General features: G+C 41.1%; 1 protein-coding gene across 1 annotated transcript in view; it reads left to right on the top strand.

The window, feature by feature from the left end:
* The first annotated feature begins 209 nt into the window (after positions 1–209).
* Positions 210–17046, top strand: part of LOC307168281 (GDP-L-fucose synthase-like) — a 553698-nt gene continuing 536861 nt past the window's right edge. The window contains exon 1 of the mRNA XM_079888048.1: positions 210–283. The gene's annotated coding sequence lies outside the window, so the exon portion shown is untranslated. The remainder of the gene's footprint in view (positions 284–17046) is intronic.

Raw genomic sequence — 17046 nt, 5'->3', positions numbered from 1 at the left:
AGCGTTTAGAAACAAAATGTATGAGAAAGTTGTCGTCAGATTTTATTGGTGATTTCAACTATGAAATTTAATCCTAAGCTTGGCAAACAGTTTTGGAGAATTTTATGTTTTCCGATTCAAAGCGATAGGAGCTGCATTTGCATGCCCGAGAGGCGTTTCAAAGATGGCCGCTGAGGGAAATGAGCTGGAAACTGAAACTTCAGTTTGAGACTGGAATACCAGTTAGCTGGGAAAATCCAGCTAAAAGACACTGAATCCAAATAGTGCACTCATATAATAAAAGGTGTGTCACTGCACTAAGGAATTCTGCTGAAAGAGAATTACTACAACTACAGATGTGGTTGTTTCTGCTCTTTTTCTACTTTGGTTCCCCACTATTGGTCAACCATCACTTGTAATAATAATAATATATTTTATTTGTAAAGCACTTTTCATAGTTAAAAACAATCCCAAAGTGCTACAGAGTATAAACAAAGTAAAAAACCGGGAAGAAAAAATAAAAAGTTAGCAAAAAGTAAAAAATGCTTGCTTAAAAAGATAGGTTTTTAGTCCGTTCTTAAAAGAGTCTATGGCTTGAGGAGCCCTTAGGTTTTCTGGAAGGGAATTCCAAAGACGCGGTGCGGCTGAGCAGAAGGCTCGATCCCCCATAGTGCTGAGCTTAGTGGGTGGTTGAAGAAGGGCTTTGTTTCCAGAACGGAGGTTGCATGAAGAGTTTTGTTTTGTGAGTAGTTCCTTTAAGTAGGGGGGTGCGTTGCCGTGGATGCATTGATGGGTAAGTAGGATGATTTTATAGTTAATCCTGTATGAGACAGGAAGCCAGTGGAGTGAGTGAAGGATGGGAGTGATATGGTCATGTTTTCTTATCCTCATTAGGATCCTTGCAGCACTGTTCTGAATGTATTATAGTTTTTGAAGCTTTTGCCAGGAATTCCAAAGAGGAGAGCGTTGCTGTAGTCCAGCCTCGAGGATACAAAAGCATGGACAAGTTTTTCAGCATCTGACAGACCAAGTGTGGGATGGAGTTTAGCAATGTTCCTGAGGTGATAGAAGGAGGTCTTACACTGATGTTTTATGTGGGCGTCAAATGTGAGTTGAGCATCAAATCTTACGCCCAGGTTGGTGACTGTCGATGATAGTGGAATGTTTTGACCAGAGAAAGTGATGTGGGTTATGGGTGATGACTGGACCTGGTGTGGTGTACCAACTAAAATAGCTTCTGTTTTGGAGCTATTTAGCAGTAGGAAGTTTGCCTTCATCCATGCCTCAATCTCCTCAAGGCAGGAGCTCAGTGATGACAGAGTGGCTGTAGATGGGATGAGGTTGGATTTTATATATAGCTGACTGTCATCGGCATAGCAATGAAATTATATTCCATGCCTGTCGATGATATGGCCAAGGGGAAGAGTATAGATGGTGAACAGAATCGGGCCGAGAACCGACCCTTGAGGGACACCGCAAGTGACTGTATGCGTCTGAGACTTTACACCTCCCAAGGAAACATACCTTGTTCTTCCAGACAGGTAGGACTGGAACCAGCTCAATGCAGTGTCAGAGAGTCGGATAGTATGATGGAGGCGCTGAAGGAGGATATTGTGATCAACAGTGTCAAAAGCTGCAGATAGATCCAGTAGGATGAGGAGCGATGGTGTGCAGGTGTCAGCGGCCATCAACAGGTCATTTGTGACCCTGATCAGGGCTGTTTCGGAACTGTGGGCGTAACAGAAACCGGACTGAAACTTTTTCAGAAAGGAAATTTGAATTTAGATGGTCTCAACTTTTTTCCTGAAGAAAGTGATGAGGCTGTTGCATTTCTCTTCTGATGTGTCATTGTGTGAAATAGTTTGTGGCTTGGTGAGATGATTTATGGTAGAGAAAAGCTGCTTGGAATTTCCCTGATTTTTACTAATGATGTTTGAGTAGAACTGTGTCCGTGCTTTTTTAGTGACATTAAGTAGGCCTTTTGATGTTCTTGATAGGCTATTTTGTGAACAGTAAGTCCAGTTTTTGAAACACGCCGCTCAAGTACACGCCCTGCTGTTTTCATTTTGGAGTGAACCAGGGAGATGTACGTGAGAAAGTGACTATTCGTGTTTTTACAGGTGCGTGGAGGTCCAAAATACTGCTCAGGGTGCTGTTATAAAAATCCACGGATTCATTTACTGATGTGAAATTTGCTGATGGGATTTGCAGGAGGTCCAAAGCCAAAGTGTCTGGGTTGATATTTTTTATGTTTCTGAAATGGATTTGACGTTTTGGTTTGATGTAATGAGAAAAGTTCACCTCCATTGAGATGACTTTGTGATCGGACACTCCGAGATCGTATACCAGCAGATTTTCAATGGGGGCAGAGTCAGTAATGACCAGGTCAAGTGTATGTCCTCTGTTGTGTGTTGGGACATCAACATGCTGTTTGAGATTAGGAACGTCCAATAGCTGTAAAAAATCAACTGCTGGATGACAGAAGGGGGTGTCAACGTGAATGTTCAAATCTCCAAGTATAACAATGTTTGCAGATGTGGTACAGAGTGAAGTGAGAAATTCATTTATCTCTGAGATAAAAGTTGGATTTTGCTTAGGAGGCTGGTAAATGAGAAGAATAGTCATAGTGAAAGGTGGTTTACATCTGAAAGCAAGGCATTCAAAAGTGGACAGTTCGGGCAGAGACAGCGGGGTGAGTTTTAAGTCACTGTGGTGTAGTACTGCTAGGCCACCACTGCGACCGGAGTGGCGGGCTTTCTCCAAGTATTGATAACCAGGAGGACATGCTTCATTTAATGCAAAAATCCCTCTGGCTGATGCCAGGTCTCAGTAAGACACATGATATCAATATTCCTGTCCAATATGTGGCTGTGTATAAGACAAGATTTATTTGTGAGAGACTGTGTGTTAAACAGTTCTATTTTGATGTTTGATGGAGTGGTGTACTGTAGAGAACGAAGTAGACTGAAATCCACGTTTTATGTTCCGCTCCGAAGTGACGGGTCTTATGCAAGTAGACTTCCCAACGCTTTTTATTCCAAGTAGAGAGGGGATCTGATGACGTAGATGCCTTGCGACAATGCGCTCGGTTGACCAGAAGGATGGAATGGAGTCACCAGACTGAGAGAAAACAAACTTTCTACGGCAGCTTCTATGGATGTAGCGGGGTCGGCTTTGAAGTTTATAGTTGTAGATATATGTTGGACTGCTGTTATTCCTTAAATTAAGCAGTTGCGGGATGGAGTACTTTAGCATCATGTCGCTTTACAGAGTAGCGACATGATGCTAACTCTCATCCATGCATTTATTACATCAAGACTCGACTACTGCAATAGCCTCCTATATGGTCTCCCTTCCTCTGATTTACAAAAACTGCAATATGTTCAAAACTCTGCTGCCCGTCTCCTCACCCACACCCGCTCCAGAGACCACATCACCCCCGTCCTTCAACAGCTTCACTGGCTCCCTGTACAACAGCGCATCCATTACAAAGTTCTGCTCATCACCTACAAAGCCCTCAATAACTTGGCCCCTCCATACCTCACAGACCTCTTGCAGCACCACAACCCCTCCCGACGCCTCCGCTCTGCCGACTTAAACCTTCTCAAACCCATCACCAAATCAAAGCACCGAACCTTGGGAGACCGAGCCTTTGCCATCGCTGCCCCCACCCTTTGGAACTCACTCCCCATCCACATCAGAAAATCGGACTCACTGACCACCTACAAAAAACTGCTCAAAACTCACCTGTTTCAGCTCGCCTACAATCTACAGTAGCACTCTTATTTTTGTTTGTTTTTGTTTGTTTGTTTCATTTGTAAAGCGTCTTTGCGTTCTTTGAAAAGCGCTATATAAGACTTATGTATTATTATTATTATTATAGATCAGAAGATTATCCAGCCGGCTGGAAAGTGGCTGCTCGCTAAGCCGGGGAGATGTTACCTTATCCAACGAGGGCTAACTTGGCAGTGAAGTGTTGTCTGTTAAGACGATCTTGATGCTGGTGTCGATGAGTGATATCAAGACCACAGGGCCAGTAAACAGTAGTAAAAACTCTGATGCAAAAATAATACACAAAGACGTTTTCTTCAGGGAGAAGCGGCAAACAGAGTATGATCATGATTCAGGCAGCATTACAGGCAGTGGTGTAGTCTAGTTTTTTGTAGTGAGTATACTGTGATCCTGTGATTCCACCCGCCCACCCCACCCCCACACACTTTTATTTTGACATTGTCTTGTCGTAAAGACATTACAGTTTCTGTCTGTATATGATACAAATGAGTGACGATAGTTTTATCAAATGAAATGGTGAAATTCTCGTGAAGTGAATTCTCTCATAGCAGCTCTGTGATGAAGTGTACGTGTATCCTACATCATGTCTCAATACAGTGAAATGCTGAAAACACCACGATCGTCACGTGTGCTTCAGTGTGGGTGTGTAGAGCACACATTGAGCGCTCATTCCCAGAGACGAGTAGAACAATTGCAGTCTCTTTTAACTTTAATATTCACAGACACTAGTCCCATCGAGATTTGATTCATTGTACGGCCCTACTTTTGATTTATTCATTCAAAATGGCCAAGTTCCATTTGTGAATGGATTCCGCGATTCGATCCGTTTCACTTCGCAAACACAGACGGGGTGAATTTATGAATGAAAGTGTAAAAGTTCTGACACAAAACGAAGTTGTTACGTATCCTCACGCTTTTTTAAGTGGGTAGACGGAAATCCTTAGCCTTTCCTTGTGGGTATACGGCATATACCTACGTATCACGTAGACTAGACCACTGATTACAGGTCAGAAGTCAGATTGTGGACCGGGAGCATTCAAATATTTAATCCAGATCCATTTGCTTGAAGATCAGATTCATCACGCCAGTATGGAGACGAAGTTGGTCATAGGTCTGTACAGAGGACTTGGTTCTTGTGGTCTTTGTTGAGGATCTGTGCCGATGGCTGTCGTGTCAACGAGATCTTCAAAGGGGATTGTCTAGTTGACACGGTCTCAGCTGACATTCAGGGCTGCGTTGTTGTCATATCTAGGCACAGGTCCACCATCTGGTCTGGATACGGCCCGGATATGGATGACTAAGGTAACCTCAGGATAAACAGGGAGACTAATATTAGCGTAGATGCCATTCTTCTTACGATGTAACAAGTACATCGGGTGTTGTAGTAAGTGTTCCTAGTTCCGGTTGACCTGATTTATGCAGTCTAACAATCATTTAACTGATTTGAGTAATAGAAATTGATAATGTGTTATGTGTAAGCCAGGTTAAAAAGATGTGTTTAGTCTAGATTTAAACTGACAGAGTGTGTCTGCTTCCCGAACGAAGTTAGGAAGACTGTTCCAGAGTTTAGGTGCTAAATAGAAAAAGGATCTACCGCACACAGTTGATTTTGATATTCTAGGTATTATTATCAACTGGCCAGAATTTTGAGATCGCAATAGACGTGAAGGACTATAATGTGTTAAGAGCTCGCTCTAGTACTAGGGAGATAAACCATTTAGTGCTTTGTAAGTAATCAGCAAGATTTTAAAATGTGTAAAATGTTTAATAGGGAGCCAATGCAGTGTTGACAGAACCGGGCTAATATGGTCATACTTCCTGGTTCTGGTAAGAACTCGAGCTGCTGCGTTTTGGACCAGCTGGAGTTTGTTTATTAAGCGTGCAGGGCAACCACCCAGTAATCCAATATTCTAGCCTTGAGCTTATGAAATAACTTTTCTGCAATTGTATTTGAGAGTTTATGTCATAATTTAGATTTATTTTTAAGATGGAAAAATGCTGATTTACAGGTGCTAGAAATGTGACTTTCAAATTAAAGATTGGTATCAGAGCACACCCAGAACTCTTTAACACCTGTGCTTTACTTTCTCGTTTGTCTTTTACATTCTTAATTAATCTTTTCGTGTAAAAACTTTAAGCAGTCTTGCACTGCGCGGATAGCTATATTAACAATCTAGCATAATCTTTATCGATACACAATTCATATCGTCATATCACACATCCCTACACATGAAACTTGAGTTAGCCACGTCCATGGTTATTTATATATTGTGGTATTCACGAAATAGAAAAATTGCCATACTGCCAGTGTATAAATTAATTTATGTTTCTCTGGATTTTAGAAAGCTTTTATTTGATTGCTTATTGTCTATTTGTATTGCATGATAACTGTATTTACATGTGCTGTTTCAGGAGCCCTGAAGAGACGAGATCAGTTTTCCAGAAGCATCGTCCGACACACGTCATTCATTTGGCCGCCATGGTGGGCGGGCTCTACAAAAATATGAGACAGAACCTGGACTTCTGGGTAATTATTAATAATTATAATTAAATAACATTGGAAATATGTAATAAAAGCTTGTAAATATCACTGTTGAATAAGTGAACTGTACATTGACTGTATTTGTTTCTTGTTTTCAGAGGAATAATGTATTTGTCAATGACAACGTGCTGCAGACGGCTCATGAGTTTGGGGTGCTGAAGGTCGTTTCTTGCCTGTCCACGTGTATATTCCCAGATAAAACCACCAACCCAATAGATGAGACCATGGTAAACTCTCTCTCTCACACACACACACACACACACACACACACACACACACACACACACACACACACACACACACACACACACACACACTCTATCTTTGAATAAACGTTACAAAAGCGGTCACTGCCACCCTTTAAGGGGGACCTATTAAGCAAAATTCACTTTGAGTGTTTTCAAAATTCAGCAGTGTGTACACAACCACCCTATAATGGTAAAAATCCACCCACTCCTTTAATCCCCATAAATCATAAGCAGTGTCTCAAAACAATGCGTTTGCAGATTCTACCTTTTGTGATGTCACAAAATTCCTAGGCCCCACCCACGACTGCCCTATAGACCAACGCTACTTTTGCGTCATCGAAGGGTAACGCCCCTTTTTGGGGGAAAACAAACGGATTCCCCTAAGAACAGAACTCGCTCGCTCTAGACCTGCAAAGTTTCTTGATAGCAAAAATCGCACAAATACACTCTCTTTGCCGGCCGAGGACCGTGAGCGGTATTTAAAGAAGCTACTGGATAGGGAGTTACAGAGGTGTCCCTTTGAAATGGTCGAAAACTGGATTAATGACCCCACGCAGTGGCCAAATATGGACTATTATTCAGACATCTACCACTATCTCGTGGAATCACCAAGTAAGTAACGTTAGCCTATTTTTTTTTTTGTGTCATTAACACACTCACAGTATGACAAACTAGACGATTGAGGCCATGTCAAGAGGAGTCGGTGGTTTACTTGGATCATATTTCACTTGATTTAAGCTATTGACAGTTTTGTTGTCGACTAGCTATACTAGTAAGAAACCCTCAAACACTGTACAGAACAATCATGTCAGATGCTAAAAACATAAATAGTCCGTACCTTAAGTGGGGTAGAGACAATGAAAAACATGCCCCATACATAGGTCCCATACATATTTTGCCGTACACTGTAAACCTTTTTACAACTTTTAAAGTCCTAGCACTTTCTAGACACAAGCAGAAACCAGCCAAGTCCACTTTAGTCCTAGCCTGCCACTATTTCAACAGTAAAATCAGTTAACAGCCAAGGTAGCGTGCCTAGTGAGAGCTAACGTTAATCACGTAGCTGCTAGCAGCTTCGTCTTTCTAACTAGTAAGTTATAGCTAGTCGACAACAAAACTATGTCAATAGCTTAAATCAAGTGAAATATGATCCAAGTAAACCACCGACTCCTCTTGACATGGCCTCATCGTCTAGTTTGTCATACTGTGAGTGTGTTAATGACAAAAAAAAAAAAAAAAATAGGCTAACTTACTTACTTGGTGATTCCACGAGATAGTGATAGATGTCTGAATAGTCCAAAGAGAGTGTATGTTTGTGCGATTTTTGCTATCAAGAAACTTTGCAGGTCTAGAGCGAGCGAGTTCTGTTCTTAGGGGAATCCGTTTGTTTTCCCCCAAAAAGGGGCGTTACCCTTCGATGACGCAAAAGTAGCGTTGGTCTATTAGCATAGACTCGCCCACAGTGGGCTGTACACAATCCGCCATTTTCTACGCGCTGGAGCAGCTATAGTGATACGAAAAATGTCTCAGTTTCCTATTAAGAAAGTCAGGTGTGTTGTTGTTGGATGTAAGAGTGAGCATTTACTCCCGGCAACTGAGCCACTGAAGACGCAGTGGATTAAATTTGTTTATGATGGGAATGTGCCCCTCAAGTTACCTAAAATCGTTCATGTCTGCACTAATCATTTGACACCAGACTGCTTTGTAAGCAAGGGTCAATACAAAGCAGGTTTAGCTAAAAAGTTGTTTGGGATGTTGGTTGCCAGACAGACTCTTCAGAGCTACATAGTGTTGTTACACAACTATTATTCTCAAAGTTGTTGCTACTGCCAGAGTCTCTCCTACATCTGTGTTTACACCTGTATTTACGTTGTCGGTCATATTGCTTCTCCTGATTTGTTATTGCCGCAGGATCGGCACGAGCTGTTAAGGCCACTCCCTATTCTGGAAAGGGGGCGGAGAGCAGCAGGAAATTTGCATTTAAAGAGACACACACGAAAACGGCGTGTTTTTGCTCTCACCCAAAGAGGGACAATTTGGACAAGCTATAATAATATACTATCAGTATTTTGAGCTGAAATTTTACAGACACATTCTGGGGACACCAGAGACTTATATTACATCTTGTGAAAAAGGCCATAATAGTTCCCTTTAAAAAAGGTTATAATATGTACCATTTACCAATATGTAATTGTTTTGTACCAATATGTACCTTTGAGGTACTAATATGCACTCTTTAGGTACAAAGGTATACCTTTTGAAAGGGTACCAAGACCGATTTGCACCTCTTTTTTCAGAATGCAACTTTAATTGGCAGATGTTGGGATGGTTTATATTTAGCATTTCTTTTTAGGGCTTATAACATGATCAATTTTCCTTCTATGATTCACTGTCATATGAAAACATAGCCTACTGTAACTCAGACTTCCTCTGCTGCATCATTAGAGTCAAGTTCAGTAGTGGCTCCTGACCGTAAATTTAGGTAGGGCAGATTCTGGGTCTTTGTGGCAGTTTAAGATAAACATTTTGTAAGCTTTATAAGACACACTTTTGGCAGAAGTCTAACGTCTTTGTGTTATTCTGCGGGTGGCGCTCTAATGTGGATTGTCAGGTCTTAAGTACACATGACACATACTCATAGAATGCTATCTTATCTTAGTATTGCTTTAAGTGCCCATATTATGCTATTTTAAAGGCTCCTAATGTTGTTTTGGAGGTCTCCTACAACAGGTTTACATGCATCAAAAGTAAAAAAACAGTTTAATTTTCTCATAATATACAATGCACATCACATTTTTTAATGATTCTCAAATGAATCAGTCTCTCTAAATCCATCCTTTCCGAAAGCGGCCCTGCTCTGATTGGCCAGACGGCCCTGTCTGTTGTGATTGGTCTATCGCGTACAGCGTCCATTACCATAACTGAATGTCAGCTCTGTCCAGAGGCTTCCTTAAGCTCAGCGATTGATTGTAAAGACAGTAACATTTATATTTAATGTTGATTTTACCACATGAATCCGAGCGCGAGTCCGGTGATGAAACATTACATTAATTCATTACATGAATTACCCGTAGCTGATCTATACAGGTGGAGCTGGGGAAGGTGTAGGGTTTCTGAAAGAGCGCTGCACTGTTAAGGCAAATACTAACAAAGTATTTGAAGTTTGAACAGCAAGCTCATTGCTACTGATACAGCAGGAACCAATCAGCTGTGCCATATAGATAATGATGTGATTGCAAGAGTTTGAGTTAAGGCCTGCACTATCCAGAGTTTCATTACAGAACTTTGTATTTCTATTCTCAGAACAAACATAAAACAAACACAACACAACTATATAAAGGCTATTAACATTAGCACGTGTAAACTTTCAGTAATTTGATTCGAAGAACAGTCATGCCAACTAGTTACTGACCTGATGCAGAATACTCACATAACTGAAGCGGATTGATATAGTCTTGGTCTGGAGCTTCAGACTGCCCCAAATTCCCCAAAGGCTCTCAATTAGAGTGCGCTGCAGTTCCATTTTTCACCACAGATTTACATTGGAAAACTGTGGGGCGCTGTAGAGCTAGGGAGGGGCTCCAAGTTTATTATCTACAAGAGGAGATGATGATTAGACACTTTTTGTTTGGTATTGTCCTATATTTTGTGTCATCTATACAGACGTGTTTCTCTCTCGCTCTGTTTCAGATCCACAAAGGTCCGCCACATGAGTCTAATTTTGGTTATGCCTACGCCAAACGCATGATTGATGTCCACAACAGGTCAGTGTCAAAGTTCATTGGTTATGAGATTTTCTTGGGTGTATCACATGAAAGCATGTCTGTCACATTTTGAAAAAAAGTATTTTCGATGTATATAATGAATTATTATTTTTATGACAGTGATGAGAATTTGTGATGAATGTGTGTGATTGTCATGAAAATAATGTCAAAATAAATGCATCATTATTTGATTTGGGGTCGAAATGGTTGTTTCCAGCTTTCATAAATGAAAGAAACAAATCATTGTGTGTTTGTCCATTAGGGCGTGCTTTGAAAAGTACGGTCGGAGATACACAGCCGTCATCCCCACCAATGTTTTTGGACCACATGACAACTTCAACATTGAGGACGGTCATGTGCTTCCAGGATTGATCCACAAGACATACCTGGCAAAGAGTGAGACGCATTTAATCCCACTTCCGCAATCGCAAGCACAGCTGTCAATCATGACATTACACCCATTTTTATAGCATCAAAGGTGCTCTAAGTGATGTTGGGTGACGTCACTTCTTGTTGACGTTATTGTATTAAGTATTGTCAAACAAAACGGAGGCTAGCTAGACTCTCCCTCCTCCTCATCCGCGCACTAATCCCCCAAACCCCACCCCCAAATCCTTTTTGTCAGTTATTGGCTGGAACAGTTTGTTATGTTTTCGTGGTGCGGGTGAGCCCAGTTTGTTTTTGTTGCTGTTTGTGGAGCCTGTGGTGTCTAGAGAGACCGCGTTTTTTTACAGTGTGTTCAGGGGACAGGCAGCTGGTGAGGAGATGTTTGCTGTATGTGACAAAAAATATTTTGGCCTAAAAAACTCGTGACATCACTTAGAGCACCTTTAAATAACTACCTAAAACCAAACTTATTGGAAAAACAAACACTTGAGCATATGCCAGTGTGATGAGAAGTACCCAAAATTACAGAAATCATCTTTAAGGTATAATTAAATTTATTTATTTATTTATTCTTTGGATCGCGTCCCATTCAGACTGACGCAAAATGTTTTGGCTTCGCTCTTCTGTGTGTGACACACTTGATCTAGAGCCTCAGTTCTGTTCACATGTTAAACGTGTTTTGTGTGTTTTGTAGAGGAAGGTAAACCTCTGCAGGTCTGGGGTTCAGGTCGCGCCCTGCGTCAGTTCATCTACTCTCTGGATCTGGCTCGTCTGTTTCTGTGGGTTTTGAGGGATTATGACGAGGTGGAGCCCATCATTCTGTCAGGTACTCGACCCATGTCAAATTTAGTGAGTTAGTTCACTCAAGAATGAATATTCTTCCATTAATTACCCATCCTCATGTCGTTCCAAACCCGCAAGACTTCAGTTTATCTTCAGAATATAAATTAAGATATTTTTGATGAAATCGGAGAGATTTCTGTCCCTCCATTGACAGCTAAGCAACTACCACTTTGACGTAGAGGTCTGCATTCCGCGGGACCCGACCAGATATTTTGCGCCGCGGGATTAAATTTCCGACTAAAAAACGGTAGCGGTCGGTAACTCTGGTGTAATTTGAACGGGAGCGGTCGGTCATTCAATATCACGTTCCCGACGCCGACGTTCTTTCAGAACAGCATATCTTCGCTTTACCTAATCTTAATCTTATCGACCACCCGGTATAGGCTACAGTCTGCCCTGTAGGCTACTCAGGACCGTTATGCACGCGCTGCACGCACGGACCAGTAACGGTTCTTTCTGTCATGCATTGATTGTATTTGCTTAACAGCAAAATGTTACGAATTTTGATAATACGAATAAAAATAATAGCCTACACTTCTTTCTTTTTTTTTCGCTGCGATATTTTTTCCCCTACTGTCTGCAGCAAAATGTTAAATTTTGTATATTGACAAGGCGAATAAAATAATAATAAAAAAATGTTTGTGCAGACTACATTTTTATTTTCTCTGTGAAAATGTACATGTGAAATTCTGGGAGATCTATATTAAAGCGGGATGGTCGGGTCGGGAAGAAAATTATTCTAAGCAGACAGCGGGTGAACAAATAGTGTATATATAGCGGGAACGGGTGGGTGCGGGATATAACCCCAGCGGGAGCGGGCGGGAGCGGGACTTAAAAAACAGTCCCGCGCAGACCTCTACTTTGACGCTTCAAAAAGTTCATAAAGAGATCGTAAAACCGTATGAATTGAGCGGTTGACTCCAAAATTTTCTGAAAATCGCTTTCGCGATCGCTTTATATGATGAACAGATTGAATTCAGGCTTTTATTCTCATATAAACATCCATCAACTCACACATCAGTTATGGTAAACGGAAGCTCAAGCATGTTCGTTTTCGCTTGACGTGCGAGAACCAATGAGGATCATTCTTGTGTTACGCATCATGTTTGAGCTTCAGCAAGAACCAATGAGGTTGATTCTTGTGTTACGCATCGCGTTTGAGCTTTAGCAAGAACCAATGAGGATCATTCTCGTGTTACGCATCATGTTTGAGCTTCAGCAAGAACCAATGAGGTTGATTCTTGTGTTACGCATCACGTTTGAGCTTCAGCAAGAACCAATGAGGTTCATTCTCGTGTTACGCATCATGTTTGAGCTTCTCAGGAACCAATGAGGATCATTCTCATGTTACACAGCACGTTTGAGCTTCAGCAAAAACCAATGAGATTCATTCTCGTGTTACGCATCATGTTTGAGCTTCTCAGATGAACCAATGAGGATCATTCTCATGTTACACAGCATGTTTGAGCTTCAGCAAGAACCAATGAGGTTCATTCTCGTGTTACGCAGCACGTTTGAGCTTCTCAGGAACCAATGAGGTTCATTCTCATGTTACGCATCACGTTTGAGCTTCAGCAAGAACCAATGAGGTTCATTCTCGTGTTACGCAGCACGTTTGAGCTTCTCAGGAACCAATGAGGTTCATTCTCATGTTACGCATCACGTTTGAGCTTCAGCAAGAACCAATGAGGTTCATTCTCGTGTTACGCATCATGTTTGAGCTTCTCAGGGACCAATGAGGATCATTCTCGTGTTACACAGCACGTTTGAGCTTCGGTAAGAACCAATGAGGATCATTCTCGTGTTACACAGCACGTTTGAGCTTTGGCAAGAACCAATGAGGATCATTCTCGTGTTACGCATCACGTTTAAGCTTCAGCAAGAACCAATGAGGTTCATTCTCGTGTTACGCATCACGTTTGAGCTTCAGCAAGAACCAATGAGGATCATTCTCGTGTTACGCATCATGTTTGAGCTTCTCAGGAACCAATGAGGATCATTCTCGTGTTACACAGCACGTTTGAGCTTCGGTAAGAACCAATGAGGATCATTCTCGTGTTACGCATCACGTTTGAGCTTCAGTAAGAACCAATGAGGATCATTCTCGTGTTACACAGCACGTTTGAGCTTCTCAGGAACCAATGAGGATCATTCTCGTGTTACACAGCACGTTTGAGCTTCGGTAAGAACCAATGAGGATCATTCTCGTGTTACACAGCACGTTTGAGCTTCGGCAAGAACCAATGAGGATCATTCTCGTGTTACGCATCACGTTTGAGCTTCAGCAAGAACCAATGAGGTTCATTCTCGTGTTACGCATCACGTTTGAGCTTCAGCAAGAACCAATGAGGTTCATTCTCGTGTTACGCATCATGTTTGAGCTTCTCAGGAACCAATGAGGATCATTCTCGTGTTACACAGCACGTTTGAGCTTCGGCAAGAACCAATGAGGTTCATTCTCGTGTTACGCAGCACGTTTGAGCTTCTCAGGAACCAATGAGGATCATTCTCGTGTTACGCATCACGTTTGAGCTTCTGAGGAACCAATGAGGATCATTCTCATGTTATGCATCACATTTGAGCTTCAGCAAGAACCAATGAGGTTCATTCTCGTGTCACGCATCACGTTTGAGCTTTAGCAAGGACCATTGAGGATCATTCTTGTGTTACACAGCACGTTTGAGCTTCGGCAAGAACTAATGAGGATCATTCTCGTGTTACGCATCACGTTTGAGCTTCAGCAAGAACCAATGAGGTTCAACTAAGGCAGAGGCGGCATCTATGCCGGTGAACCAAACAATGGTATAATGATTCAGTTCGACTCCCAAGACAAGACGATGCTCACCCGACTGGCCAATAGGAACGTGGCCCCGCCCATGACACAATTTTCACAGTGAAAGCAAAATCCTGACATGAGAGCAAGAAATTGCATCGAGAGCAAAGAAAAGCGTTTTGAGAAAAACACTTTTTTTTTTTTTTTTGAGAAAATGTTTTCACACTGATAGCAAACTATATATATTTGAGAGTTTGTTTCAAAGTATTTTGAGAGAGATTTTTTTTATATATTTCTAATTTATTCTAATTCTAATTTATATATTTTTTTAAGTTCTATGAGAAAATACTTTCTCTCAAAACTTTTTTTAGTCTCAAATATTATTATTTTTTGCTATTGGTATGAAAACTTTTTCTCTCAAATATTTTTTTTTTTCTCTCATGAAATGCTTTTTTGCTATCAGTGTGATAACTTTTTCTCTCAAACTTTTTTTTTCTCTCAGATCATTTATTTTCTCGCATGTAATAAAGACAAAATTCTCTCTCCATACTTTTGTTTCAATCTAACTGAATTCATTCCGATCGGTGAATCTGAATGTAGTGTTTACATGAACGCTAAACAAGTGATCGGTTGATGTGCGTTTTACCATTGCTAAGAAAATTCCCGCTCCTCCGTGAGAGATATGAGACCAGCACTTCTCAGTAATGACGCCACCGGCCTCGCGCCGTTCTCCCGCGGCCCTCAGCCTCGTCCTGCTCGCCACAGTAAACATAATGAATGGCGACTGTAGAACGCAAAAGCCGACTGCCTGACATTTTGGGTGATCTAGAAATCCAGGGCAAACTCGTCACGGAGACTCACTAAGTTAGTAGCCTAACCTTCTTGTTGTTTTCAACTGCCTTCTCTAACCGGTAGGCGTGGCTTGGGAGTGGCCTCCTAGGGCAGCGAAGCAAGTGCATTCTGGGAGTTGTCTTTCATCCACATAAGCCAAAAATACATTTTCTGGCTTTTCTCAGTCTAGAAAGCTCCAAATTCAAAAATTTCTTCTACATAAATGACCTATTTTAAATACACATTCATCTTTCCAGAGGTGAAGTATCCCTTCAAGAAGGAATCCCATGACATGTTTCTTGCTATTCTGTATTATGTGTTAAAAGAAAATACAGTACAGAAATGTCCTCACCATTTACTCATCTTTTACTCTCATGTCATCCGAGATGTATACGAATTTCCTTCTTCAGATTAACACAAACAAAAGTTTTTAGAAAAATAAATAATCTCTGTAAATGCATATGAAGGGGGTGGATTGGAATCCACTGCTGCTTCAATGTATATGTAAGAAGTGATTATAATCAAGGTATTAATCAATATTTTTTTTTCTTCTAAATATCAAATGAGTTGAATGACTTCTCTGGAGATTTTACTTTGTTACTGAAGTTACCAGTGTGATTACTGAAATGTTATTTTCATGTATTCTTTAATGTCATTTGATATTTGAATGTAGTAACATTGCATGCCTATTTACTAATTACATTGCTTGCCCATTGCTTCCAGAAATGAAATAGGGAACTGTTTTGTGTTTGAGAAAGGTCTTAAACGTGTTAAAACATATAGGGGTCATTGGAGTCTATAGTTTAAAGGACCATTTGTCAGTTAAAGCCTATAGTTTCCATTTAGAATAAAGTGTCCTATCCTGAGAGAAAGAACTTGTTATCTTGATGTTTTGAGACGAGATTCCTGTTTATACTTATAGCCTGGCCAAATCCAACCTTGGAAAAGATGTGTGTCGGGTGTGTGTGTTAGTCTTCTTGCTTACAGGTTAAGGAACCACTGGCGTTATTGGAGATTGACTGAGTTGTTGTTCGAGACAAGCTGGCACCCAGCAACCCAAATTTGCGACCTGGAAGGTCACGATGCCTAACTTCAGGGTCCGAGTGTCAGCGGCATAATCTATGGAGATATGCTTCTGTCTATCCGTATATGTGTGGAAAATTACTATGTTTATCAATTTCTTGGCCAATCAGAATCATTCAGCCAGTAAGCAATGAGGTAGCTTAGACCTTGGAAATGTTATAACTGCTTTGATCTTTGTAACTGTAAGCGGGGCGGCCTACGAACTCCTGTGTGAGTCTTGAAGCTGACTTCTGCTGATGAAACTGCAAACTATCTTCAGTAAAACTTTTCTTCAATTTTTTATAATTCTGACTCCGGGTCTTCTTTTCAAACATCTGGTCCATGGGTCCTAAACTGTTAACCCCTAACACATATAATGCAAGCTCATGTGTTCCTAAAAGTTGACAACAGCACATACAACAATAACTACAGTAATCCATACGACCCCAATGGATGAATCAATGTCTTCTGAAGTGAAACGATAAGCATTTGTAAGAAAGCGCTTCTGACCAACTGTCACCTGTGCGTTCATGAGAGGGTTGAGTAAGTTTACGCTTGAAAATTTAAAGCTTGACGTAAGCGCACCGAAAAACCGAATGTCGAATTATTATTTTTTTAATGTTTTTATTATTGCACACAACAAAATACAAACAATAACAGATAATAATAATGAAAAACAAACCATGCAGAAGAACAGAGACACCAGTTCTCGCGCGAGTTTCACATCAAACTCCCGTGAGAATGCAATGAACGCTTAAAGCTTCACCAAACGCGAAGCCATTCAAGCCGACCCTGTGAAGCCGACTCTCATGCACTCGCTGGTGA

This window comes from Squalius cephalus, assembly GCF_949319135.1.
Source record: "Squalius cephalus genome assembly, chromosome: 12".
Taxonomy (NCBI): Eukaryota; Metazoa; Chordata; class Actinopteri; order Cypriniformes; family Leuciscidae; genus Squalius; species Squalius cephalus.
Note: the sequence above shows the minus strand (reverse complement) of the source record. Positions and strands in the feature narration are given on the sequence as shown.